We start from the raw sequence: 12,353 nt of genomic DNA, 5'->3' as shown, positions 1-12,353 counted from the left end.
CTTTCCCCTTGAATAAAACTTTAATTGGAGGTCGGGCCAGACCAGTTTTTGTCACCCCTTGTCATTGACCTTTTGTCACTATCAAGTAAATTGAAACAACTAAGATGTATGAATTCGTACAGACAGCCATACGTGAAGTGTTAATTCAAATCAACTCTTAATTTGTTTCACTCGCAGGTTAAACATTCGAAAGTTGATAAAAATTTTAATTATCGAAAAAATTGTATGCTATATCAAGATATATAAGTTTTATTTACACTTGAAAATGACTCTAGTCTGGAAATAATTTAGGTAATTTTTGGGGGCACAAATAAATGTGCCGTATCAAAATAAACATAAAGCAATATGCTATTAATTGATGCCATTTTGTGAAATCTTAGGGTTTGGTGCTTTTGAAAAATTAATTTTTGTTTCTTGCAACAATTCTGTCCCACGTCGTTTTTTTCACCACTAACTGAATTTGTGAAGAGAAATAAAAATAATGTTCGTTTACAATGGAGGTGGCAATGGACAACCATGTGTAGCGTACACATTGAAATACACAATGATATATACTATCTAAAACATTTACTGAATATGTAAATCATTATTTATGTAGTATCACATGACATTGGTAACTGTATATATGATGTTAATTCAACCGTATTTAATGTATTTTTTGTATTATTTTGTGATATTTCCGTCTTTAATGTTAAAAGTTGTCGTAAAAGAAATAAAATTAAACATAACAGGACTATGTTAACTGCTTAAGGTAAGTGTACATATGTGTGTTTTTTTTCAAAAAAAAAGTTCTATATAAATATTGTTGAACTAGTAGTACGTAAAAGATGCAAAAAAGATTTTTTTTTCATTCATCGTTTTAAATGGTGATGACTAGAAAATTACTTTGCCATATATTGCATTAGCTCAAAGAATAGAATGATTATGACAATGGCCACTTCAACGAGTGTATACTAGTATTCATTATGTACTATAGAAAAAGAAGGTATTTTATTTTACATTAAATGGAATCACAGAGGCATAATTTCTTTATAAAGATTAATAAGACAACAACAACAAAATAAAACTTTACAAGTACGGCTTCAGAAGAGAAAACCTATGGTTACAATATACTTCTTCATCTTCATATTTCACATTGTCGACCGTTCGCGGGCTTACCAGCCAGTCAGGGTCGTTTAAATAAACACTGAAAGTTTATTTCAATTTTGCAATCATCCATGGTTTCTAGTAATTTGACTTTCAATAGTCCAGCTGTTATTTATTGTATGCATCATAGATCATGCACAGAGGTTATGTTTTAGAGAGGATCACTGGAGTCCAAGTAAGATGGATCAATAGACCGTTGGTGTTTTGACGCCACTTTTAAGCGGCAATTCGTGGCCGGAGGGCTCGGAGAAAACTACTGACCTTTGATAGGAAAACTGACACCCCCAGTCAACAACAACAACAGCAACAACAATACTTTATTTTAAGAGGGTTACATAGTTAGCTATATAACTTATCTTCCCTGAGGCCCTCGTATTGAAAAAAATCAAACAAAATGCAAACATATACATTGAATTACACTGAAAAAAATAACTAGTAGTCTCTACTAAGTAAACTAGTAAACTTACTGTCCATGAGATTACTAGGCTAAAAGTATATTTACTAGCCTACCTAGTAATTATACTAGGACTCCAAAGTAAATTCACTAGGCTACTTAGTAATAACACCGTGAATCCCTAGTAATTTTACTAGGCTGCTTGGTGAGTTTACTATTCTGAATAAGTAATATTACTACCTTTAAGTAACATAACTAGGTCCTCCTAGTGGCAAATACATGGTAAGACTAGTTATTCTACTAGCTTCAAGTAACTCTACAAACATTCCCTAGTAGGAATACCTCCTTCAGCTAGTAACTTTACTAGCTATAAGTACAGGTACCAGATCATCCTCATATGGTACGTTTCTAACCTAGTTATGGTACAGATTAGGAATCCTTTTTTTAATTAGTATGTATTGTGACATAGCAGTGCAATTTCATATAGGTATTTCCCTAATGTACAGGTATCATGTTCATAATTGAAAATCCAGATGTTTTTTAAAGGGGGACTTTGACTGCCATAAAAGGGGCCCTCAAGTCATGCTTCAATTTTTCACTGCATAATCAACCAAATATTTCCATTCAAAGGGGCTCTGAGGTCATTATATATAAGACTAAGATTGAAGTCCAGTGCATGCCCCCACACAAGCGGGTTTCGAACTCACAACCTCATTATTGACTGGCTAGTGATAAAAGTAGTAACTACTTATAGACCACTCGGCCACCGAGGCCCAAGTCCAAGTTAAACACTTTCTCTCTATACTTATATAGGTCATTGTAGAAGGTCATCAAACCCCCAATGTACTCCAAAGCAGTCCTACTCTGACACAAAATAGTGCGTTTAATGTTGAAAGCTGGGGAAATTGCAAAATTTGGCGGAATAGATAGGGATTTTTAAATTGGTGGTCATAGATATTTTGTATTGGTTTTTAAGGTATATTTTTTGGATATAGTTTATAAGTATATTCAACGTGTATCCCTATTTTCTCGCGCTCATACTATTTATCGTATTTATTTCAAGGTATTATATGTTTGAATTGTAATGAGGCTGGACTGCCTGCTGATATTGTCAGTATATCTACCGTTTGTTGAACTGGCGCATAATCATCCGACCTTCAGGAAATCAGGCAAGTGTCCAAGAGGTTTTTTTTTCTGTTCTATATATCACTTTAAAACCAGAAGGACTTCAACTTTTTACTTAATATTTAATTAATTTATATCAAGATTAATAAAAAAGTCATATTACCCTTCTATATATAAATAAAGTTATACCTTACAGGAACATAGAAGGAAGCAACGATTTAACTTCAAGGGGATGAAGTGGGAGTCGAAAATATTTATTATGTTTTTCGACACTATCAATGAAATTAACACTTTATTAAAGGTATGAGAGAACATGCTTTCAGAATCATTGTTTTCAACAAATTAGTCATTGAAAATTAAATTCAATATCACTGTTGATGAGTTCTTCTGAAAATACAATCACTAAATGACACGCGTCAGACATCGAATCATAGATGTAAAAAAAAAAACAGTCCCAAATCAAAATTGAGCGTACAATACACAAATGAGACAAGTCAGACAAACAAGAAACGACATGTAAACAACAGATATGCTTCAAAATGTATAACAGGAAGTGATAAAGAGAATGAATATCCTGCTTCGTATTCGATGAGGTAGAATTTCCCTTGGTTGAAACTGGTTATATGAGATCTGAAATGTGTCTGCTACAATGTTTAATTAATTTCCACCAAAGCAATAGACACCATCTTATTGTACAACTGTTGCCTCGTACTATCAGTTTATTTTGACCATGCAAATAATTTTCATGAGTATTCATTGAAGAAATGAATTTATAACAGGCGATAAGGAAAGTTATTTTTCACCCGATAATGTCTGCGAGTTTTTACGATCGGTTACCAGTCAAAAACTTTTTTTCTTCTTCTGGCAACAAAACGTCGGAGTTGCCATCACGGTCAACGCGATGTACAAAAAATGAAATAAGTGCATCACAGCTAAGTCAAACAACTTTTATCTTCAGTTTCTGATCTTAGGAATAAATTGATTTCCGCTTCAAATTATTACTTAATTATCATTTAAATGTCTACTTCACACTGTAATTGTTCCTACTTATTTCAAGGTATTGGTATTCCATGGAATACTCCGAGACGTGACCACAACCTTGATCCTACTGCTGATTTATCCCTAGGGGAAACAATTGCTGTTGTTGATCCGTCGGAAGTTATAACATTGTCGCAAAACGGACACGTGCCAGGACGTGGTATGATACCTGGACTATCGGAGGCAATAGTCAGTGGTACCCAATCAATGCCTTTTTTACACACTAACAGCGGAGGTTTTCCGAATGCACACTTTGAGGAGGCCAGACATGGTTTATCAAGTGGAATATTCCAAAAAGGCAATACGCACAAACTTGCAGGATTAGAATTACAAGGTAACGGCAACATCAGAGACAATTTAAACAATCAGGTACATCATGGTACGGGCCAAACGATTACAGAGCTGGCAAATATATTGAAAACAAAAGATCAAGGATTAAATAACAATAAAACAGATGTCCAACCTGCCATCAAACTTGGTGCAATATTATTACAGACATTAGCGAAAAAAGTTGTGTCAAAATTAGTTGATAAAATTGCAAATACAATTAAGGAGAATCCAGGTTTAACACGGCCTGGAAACTTGAATCTAGGTTTTGTCGATAGACGGGGTTTTAATTCACCATTTCTACCTGTCGCTCACTCACATGGACCACATGGTGAAGTCATTCCAGTTCCACGCGCAGATCATGTACATTCTCCCCACGGACATATAATTCCCGTGAGGAATCATAGACGTATGACTTGGCGGCAAAGGTATCCACATGGTTGGATTTAGTGATAAAAATAAAAGTTTCATACACTATAAAAGTTAGATTTGCATTAAAAATAAAATTTAGAATAGTTTGTTCAAATTGTATTCAAGTTGGGAAATCGTATTTTTCATTTAAACGACCGACGCAACTATAGTATATTTCTTTAAATTTTATGTATGTATACATTTGCTAATTTAAGTTTTTCGGAACCCTGCTGAAACTTGGTAAAACAATATTAAAAGGTATCAAAGGTACCAGGCTTATCTTTTAATACGACAGACATGCGTTTCGTCTTCATAAGTCTCATCAGTGACGCTCAGATCAAAATAGTTATAAAGCCACACAAGTACAAAGTACAAAGCATTGAGGACCCAAAATTCTAAAAAGTTGTGCTAAATACAGCTAAGGTAATCTACACATGGGATAAGGGAATCCTTTGTATTTCTAAAAATTCATATTTTTGTAAACACTACGAACATAATAAAATAAACGAAGCTACGAAGTTGACAAATTAAATGAAATATGATTATTTTTTTTCAATAGTTTACACAAGCAGAATTATAAAACAATATTTTGCTATATTTAAAGCAGTAAATTTGGTTCAATTTTGTCAAATTACGGTAAAACAAACAAGAATGTGTCCAAAGTACACTGATGCCCCACTTGCACTATCATTTTCCATGTTCAATGGACCATGAAATTGAATAAAAAATATAATTAGGCATCAAAACTAGAAAGATCATATCATAAGGAACATGTGTACTAAGTTTCAAGTTGACTAAGTTGGACTTCAACTTCATCAAAAACTACCTTGACCAAAAACTTTAACCTGAAGCGGGACAGACGGACGAACGAACGGACGGACAGACGGGCGAACGGACGCACAGACCAGAAAATATAATGCCCCTTTACTATCGTAGGTGGGGCATAAAAAGTCAATAATTCAACACATCTGTCTCCGTATTGCGAACTTCAATCTAACCTGAGACTGTTATATCACCTATATAATATAGTCTCAAATTAAACAAATCTAACCTGAGACTGTTATATCACCTATATAATATAGTCTCAAATTAAACACTTCACTGAGATGCCACCTATTAGTGGTACACGTCTTACCGGTACCTTATGTTCGTAATCTATAACTACAGTTTTAAGGAAAATGTACGGATTTTGTGTCATGAAAGAAAACTCCATATCCTTTTTTTCTATTTTATTCAAACGAAAAAAATTGGTGAAATATCGTAATTTAAAATGACTACTCTACAAATGAGTCGATTGAGGATTTCAGTTGCTATATTTAAGATGGTAGGTACAAAACTGTTTCTTTCCAAGAAAACACCTCCTGACTTATTATGAAGATTTTAGGAAGACCTAGAACGAGTATAGAAAGTCGCATCGAATACTCTGCAGATCTTGTTGGTGTTGCTGGTTAAAAATGTCTATCTATCTACTAGTATATTTTTAGCGCTTTAAGCAAAACAACTAGCAAACTCTTTCCATTCAAGGGAAATAGTTCATATAAGATTCGATTGACAAATTCAAACTAATTCATTATTGACTTGTCTTAACTCGAAATGCTTTCATAGATTACAGATATACTAATGTTTGCTCAGCGTTCAGAGGCAAATATGTCAAGCATATTCTGGATGGGAAGTAATTACTAACCATTCTGAAAAATTGGTCGAGTAGAATGAAAGGCGGAGTATACAAACGAGACAAAAAGAAGTGATAACATTTTATCCAAAATTGCAACAGGTCGCATATGAACCTTCCAATGGCTAATCCAAGCCGTTGCAAAACGTGTGATACTCTACCAAAATGAGGCTCTTCGGATTTAACTTTCCAGATTCCTCTGGACGCGACTACGTATTGGCCCCCTTCCGAATACGTTTTACTGCCAGACGGGACAATTCCAGGAAAAACATTATTTCTCCATCTCAGTCAAACATTGAGATTGATTGTTAAAAAGTGGTTTATAGAATAAATAGAACTGCGACAGAATTTATAAATGTTTGATTTAAATGGAGTTTTGCATATAGAGTTATTCAAATGATTTATTATAAGACATATAGAAATATTGAAATGTGGTTCGATCAGTAGTGAGACAAATATCCCAAAGAGAGACTAAAGGACAAAGATATAAACAAGCACAGGTCATCGTATGAAAGAGAAACCCCATACCAAATACATATAGTGTTATAAAAGACACTGGCCTGACAAAATGTGAAACAATTCCAAAGACAAAACCAACGGCTTGATTTATATGTACTTAACAAGATCCCTCACAGAAATTGGTCTTTCATTAAAACAAACAGTACTGTACAGAAAAAAAAAGCAAAAACATCATGTATTCATTTTATACATTAAAATGCACATTAAAATTGTTGTAGATCGCATCCCGCGTAGTCATGTCGTAAAACAGATACTGTTTTACAATACCACAATGGTATGCCATTACGGAAAGTGGAAAATGTTTATTACAAAGTTTTATTGTTCATTAAGGCCTTCCACAAAAGCATTTCCATATATTACTTTTCATCTTTCTTCTTTTCCTCTTTTCAAAATCTTTCGTGCTCTGAGAGCAGAACATTTTATCTTCTGAATAATATCGATATTGTGGAGAATTGTCGTCTACATTTATGGTATTGTTTTGGGAAATGAAATGATCTGAATTATTGTTTTTGGAAACTAATTGTTCTGAATTATTAATTTTGGAAATGACGTGTTCTGAATTATTGTTTTTGGAAATTACGTGTTCTGAATTATTGTTTTCATCTATTTCACAAACATTCATCTCATTTATTTTATCTATACATCTGTCCTGCGACCCTTGTAGTTCTCTGTAATATTTTTGATGATTTGTAAGTAAGTAGCGTATAATTGGCAGTAAATAGTCCTTTTTAATAAGAAATCCATTTGTCTTTTTACACATTTGTGGATAGAAGTCTTCAACAATTGAACCTGTAAAGTGATCATCAAGTGCACAAAATGTATTTATTCCCATCCGATTTAACATGTCCAGTCCTACTTGCCAATCTAACTCCTGTAAGGACTCGGCCTTAGGTTCGCAATCTCCTATTATGATTAAGACTTTGGTCGAGTTCTCATTCCAGCTCAGCCTTTGAACTTCGTGTAAAATCCATCTGCTTTTAATTTGGTAGCTATTGATTGTTTTCATTGAGCTTTTAACAAAATGTTGTAGTTTCTTAATATCGGTGGTAAAGTCTTCCCGAGAAAACAAAACATTCTTATAAGCACCACTAGTTCCGTGTAACAGAAAAGAATAGCGGATACTTGGAATCCCTGTTAACAGTCTCTCGCATAGTTCTTCAATTTCAAATTCTATCTTATCTAGTTGATATGATTCGATCTCTGATATATTAAAAGAAAATACAATATCCAATGGTTTTTCAGGAAACAACTGAAAGTTTAATACCTGCTCATTTACATACCATTTAACGGTCTCCAAACTGTAATCACTCTCAGAAAGAAACTTTGGTTCGGAATCACGACATATTTCGAGATCCACAATACTGCCATCTTTAACATCAGTTTGAAACAAAGCTGTACTACCGACTGAATACGTTTGTCCAGCGTAGGAGAGGACCTGTCTGGAGTCGTCGATACCTTCAGCTGTTTTCACGGCACGTTTAATGTCATTTATAGTACATGTATTTTGAAGAGTAAGCGTTAGGAGTTTATGTTTCTGTGTGATATCTACATACAGGGTAATTTCTCTGTCATACAGAAAATCGACTTCTAAAATCGTGTCTGCTTGAATTCCATAGTCATTAAAAGTTTTGTTTTTATCAAGCACTTTTCCTTGGTGTATTATTCTTACTCTAAATGATAGAATACCCTCACCGTCTGCAATCTCCTGAGACACACGTCTTATACTTTCACAACTTGGTATATTTAGGGTACACATTTGATGTTTAACTTTGAAGTACATGACTAGGTTTTTTTCACAAATGGTCTACGCTTGTTATTAATTTACCATATATTCATATTATATATGTTATTAGTTCTACGGCTAAATTTAACGAACCAATCAAATCGTCGTCTATTTTAAGTCTGTAGATTTAAATAACCTACACCTGAATTTAGTCAATACACTCATAACGTTATACCTATTAATAATAGTTTGTAGTTATGCAAACAAATGAAATAGGTAATTTATCGAACGAGTGCTAAATTTAAGTTTATGGTGCTACAAAGTCAACCTATATATATATATATATATAGTTTGGTAATTGAAAATAATAATGTCAATAATAAAAAAACAATACACGTATAAACTGTGACAAAACTTTATTGGTTGAATTCAAAGATTTGCACCATAAACGGGGAATTGCACGTTAACTAAAATTAGAAAAAATAATAATAATATATATATATATACATCATTCCTATTTAAATCGTGGAATTGTTTGTCGTTATTTAAGTGACCACGTGCTTTAACTAATTATATTACGGAAACTGACATTTATACATATATAATCGCCAAAATATGTAAATGTGAACCAAAATCTATCGATACCTTAAAATAAAAACCCATATTTACAAACATATTAAAGTCATCGTAGGCACGGTACATTTTACTTGGAAGGTTCATTCAATAACACAAAGAAAGGTTATGATATCTCGAATTTTGAAGTAAGCTTTCTAAACTATATAACAAATTTAAATAATGATTTTTTACAATGAGTCATAAAAAGGGCGAAGAGGTAGACTATGACAAAGTTAACATTTTCCATATCTATGACACATAGAAAATTGTAAAAGACATTAAATACTTGCCACTGGACACTTAACGAACAACATTCGATCATAAATCAGTATTTAAATTGTGCTATAAGTTGAAATCGACGATCTGAGGCATAAAAACACACACACACCTTTTTCAAGTTCATATTACTTTCTTTGAATTTTCCAGAGATATGCCCCCTTTTTCAACAGAAAAATTTACAAAACGTATCAGATAAACACATTTGCGACTTACAAAGGCAAAATTGCACACATGAATTTCATATCAATCTCAGGTGAAATTCACATGAAAAATTTCACGTGAGGTTCATCTCAATCGAGCTTATACATAAATCACGTGAAAATTTTCATGTGAATTTCACGTGAATTGAGATTCACATGAATCTGATGTGAAATTTTTCACATGAATTTCACGTGAAATTTACCCCCAAAAAAAATGATATTTTTCATGAATTTAATTAAATTTGAAAATTTAGGAGTTATTTAAATTACTCTTTTTTAAAAATTCATGTGAATTTCACATAAAAAATTTTTTAACGTGATTTTCATGTGAAATATACATGAGTTTCACATGAGAATCACGTGAAACTCAAAAATATTGTTTTCATGTGAGTTTCACGTATAAGCTCGTTTGAGGTGAAATTGATGTGAATTTCACGTAAGATTGACATGAATTTAAATTCACGTGAAATTGATGTGAGTGAAATTTGCCTGTGTAACATCCCAAAAATAGCATGACTCCATCCTCATCCTCTGTAACTTTCAATTCCAGACTGAACACCACTTACCTTTTAAAGAAACATAATTTCACTGAAAACCAACTATTTCAATATAGTGAAATAATGTATATCAAATTATGTTGACCAAGCATCATCGTGGTCATTACTTGAAACAGAATATTGGAGATGCATAAGAAACGATTCAATGACATAATGTAAAAAAAAATATAAGACAAACAAGATGCACAACTTGCTTGCCTATATCGCTCACCTGCGAAATTAATCGCCAGTATGATAATTGGGAATTCTATATTTACTATATAGTTACTCTTTGAGCTGCTCGAAATTTTTCAATGTATGTGTTTAACCAACCTAACTCCTATGTACAGGTATTAAGGTAACAACAAAAACAGCAAAAAGAAAATAAATCAACAGTTCAGGGACAATAACTCCCAAACGGGTTGTTAAAAATATCAGATACATCTTGTCATGATGTACATTTTGCAAATATAGATGGAGACATTTATATTTTATAGAAGCAATAAATCAAAAACAACTCAACAGATTTTTCTGGAATTTTAAAGGTTAATCTGTTTTATAAATAAGAAGATGTGGTATGACTGTCAACAGAACAACTCTCCATCCAAGTCACAGTGTATTAGAAGTTAACAATAATGAATTAGAGGTTAAATAATGGCCTTCAAGACTCAGCTTTGGACGCCAGCACGGAACAGTGACTGAGATGTGAAGGGCCATACAGTGGTTAGTGTAAAACAATTCAAACAGAATTATGATACTCCTAAGTTTTAAGAAGACACCTTTAACCAATTAATTGTATGGTTACAACTTTGGATATTGATAAGGGAAAATACAGAAAAACGCTTTGAACGTATCACAATCATTAAGTGATATTGTCAATGTTATATAAATACATTTATCCTAAAAGTTCTCATTCGATTTTTTTTTTCTAATTTCATTTTACATTGAGCAGACACGTACAAATCGATTAAAAAAAAAGACAGTGTCATGACTAAACAATTGCGGAAATTATAGTCAGCTATAAAAGGCCTCAGTCGAAATGACAATGTAAAACTAACGGCCTTACTTATTTAAAAAAATAGCTTGGTAAAAAACAAAGCAACCTGCATGTCGGTGAAAAGTGAACCATAATTATTTCTGACGAGATTGCATGCAATTGGTCTCAGTTGAAAAAAAACCGTCAACCTAACATAACATACATTTATTTGGTCAATAGATGTAAACCTCCATGCTGCGAGATTTTATGATTTCAGTCGTTGTGTATTCAAGTAACAATCCATTGTGTGATTTTTTTAAGAATTAAACTTTTCCAAATATACATGTATTACAGTTTTGAATATTTTTTAAATTTATTTTCATATTCGTTATAATGATTATATCATAACAATGTTTATTTCTAACGGAATATATGTAACGGATCTCAAATATGACAAAGTATTTAGTAAACACGGGGTATTAACCAAAATACATGTAGCTAACTTAGCCAAATCAAAAACTCGTCAAAGATAAAACTCTGAACGTGTTCATCTTGAAATGATAAGAAAAGTGTGAAAAATTAAAAATATTTATACACGCATCACTCCCTGTAGAGAACAATCAAAGATACTTGTATCACACAAATCAATATTGGTATCCCGGGGTGTGTAGGTTTATGCAGTACATGTAGTAGTTAAAAAGTTGATTCGTAAATATTTCTGTTAAAACATATTTCAAACTTTATCATACTACTACTTTATTGAGATTGTTTATTGTTGGAAGTTCACTTTTCAATGCGTATAATATGCGTTTTAAATGATGCGTATAACATGTGTGAAACAAACATGCGTATAATGCATATATTTCAAATCATCCATAAAACTTTTGTCAAGTTAGCTAGTTCACATTCCATATGTTCCACAAAACCAAGACGACTTCTGTTTACTTTTGAAGGCTGTTCCCTGGACATGTAATTGCTTTAATCAGTTTAATTTGGACTCTGTTGGGTAGTTGTCCAATTGGCAGTCATACAACATCTTTTTATGTTATTTTGACCACAAATCTCCATTCAACAAGCAACATCAGTATCATATTACAGACAAGACTTCACTTTTCATTAGCCCTGTTTTAATACACCAATATACAAAAGAAATATCTGTAACACGATTTTCATGTTTCTTTTATCAAGTACATTTGACACTAAGATGTTTGAAAAGACCATGATATAAAAATTTTGATGGAATAAAAACCGACAATCTTTGGTCTCGGTAGTTTCATTGGCAGTAATATGAGATGTGATATGATTGCTGCGTTTGAACATCTCATTTATTATGGAGTCAAAGCTGCTTGACTTATTGTTTTTAGTGGTTGACAGGGGCATGTTTAGTAGGCT

The sequence above is a fragment of the Mytilus trossulus genome, chromosome 3 (assembly GCF_036588685.1).
Source record: "Mytilus trossulus isolate FHL-02 chromosome 3, PNRI_Mtr1.1.1.hap1, whole genome shotgun sequence".
In the NCBI taxonomy this organism is placed as follows: Eukaryota; Metazoa; Mollusca; class Bivalvia; order Mytilida; family Mytilidae; genus Mytilus; species Mytilus trossulus.
This window is presented reverse-complemented; position numbering follows the sequence as displayed.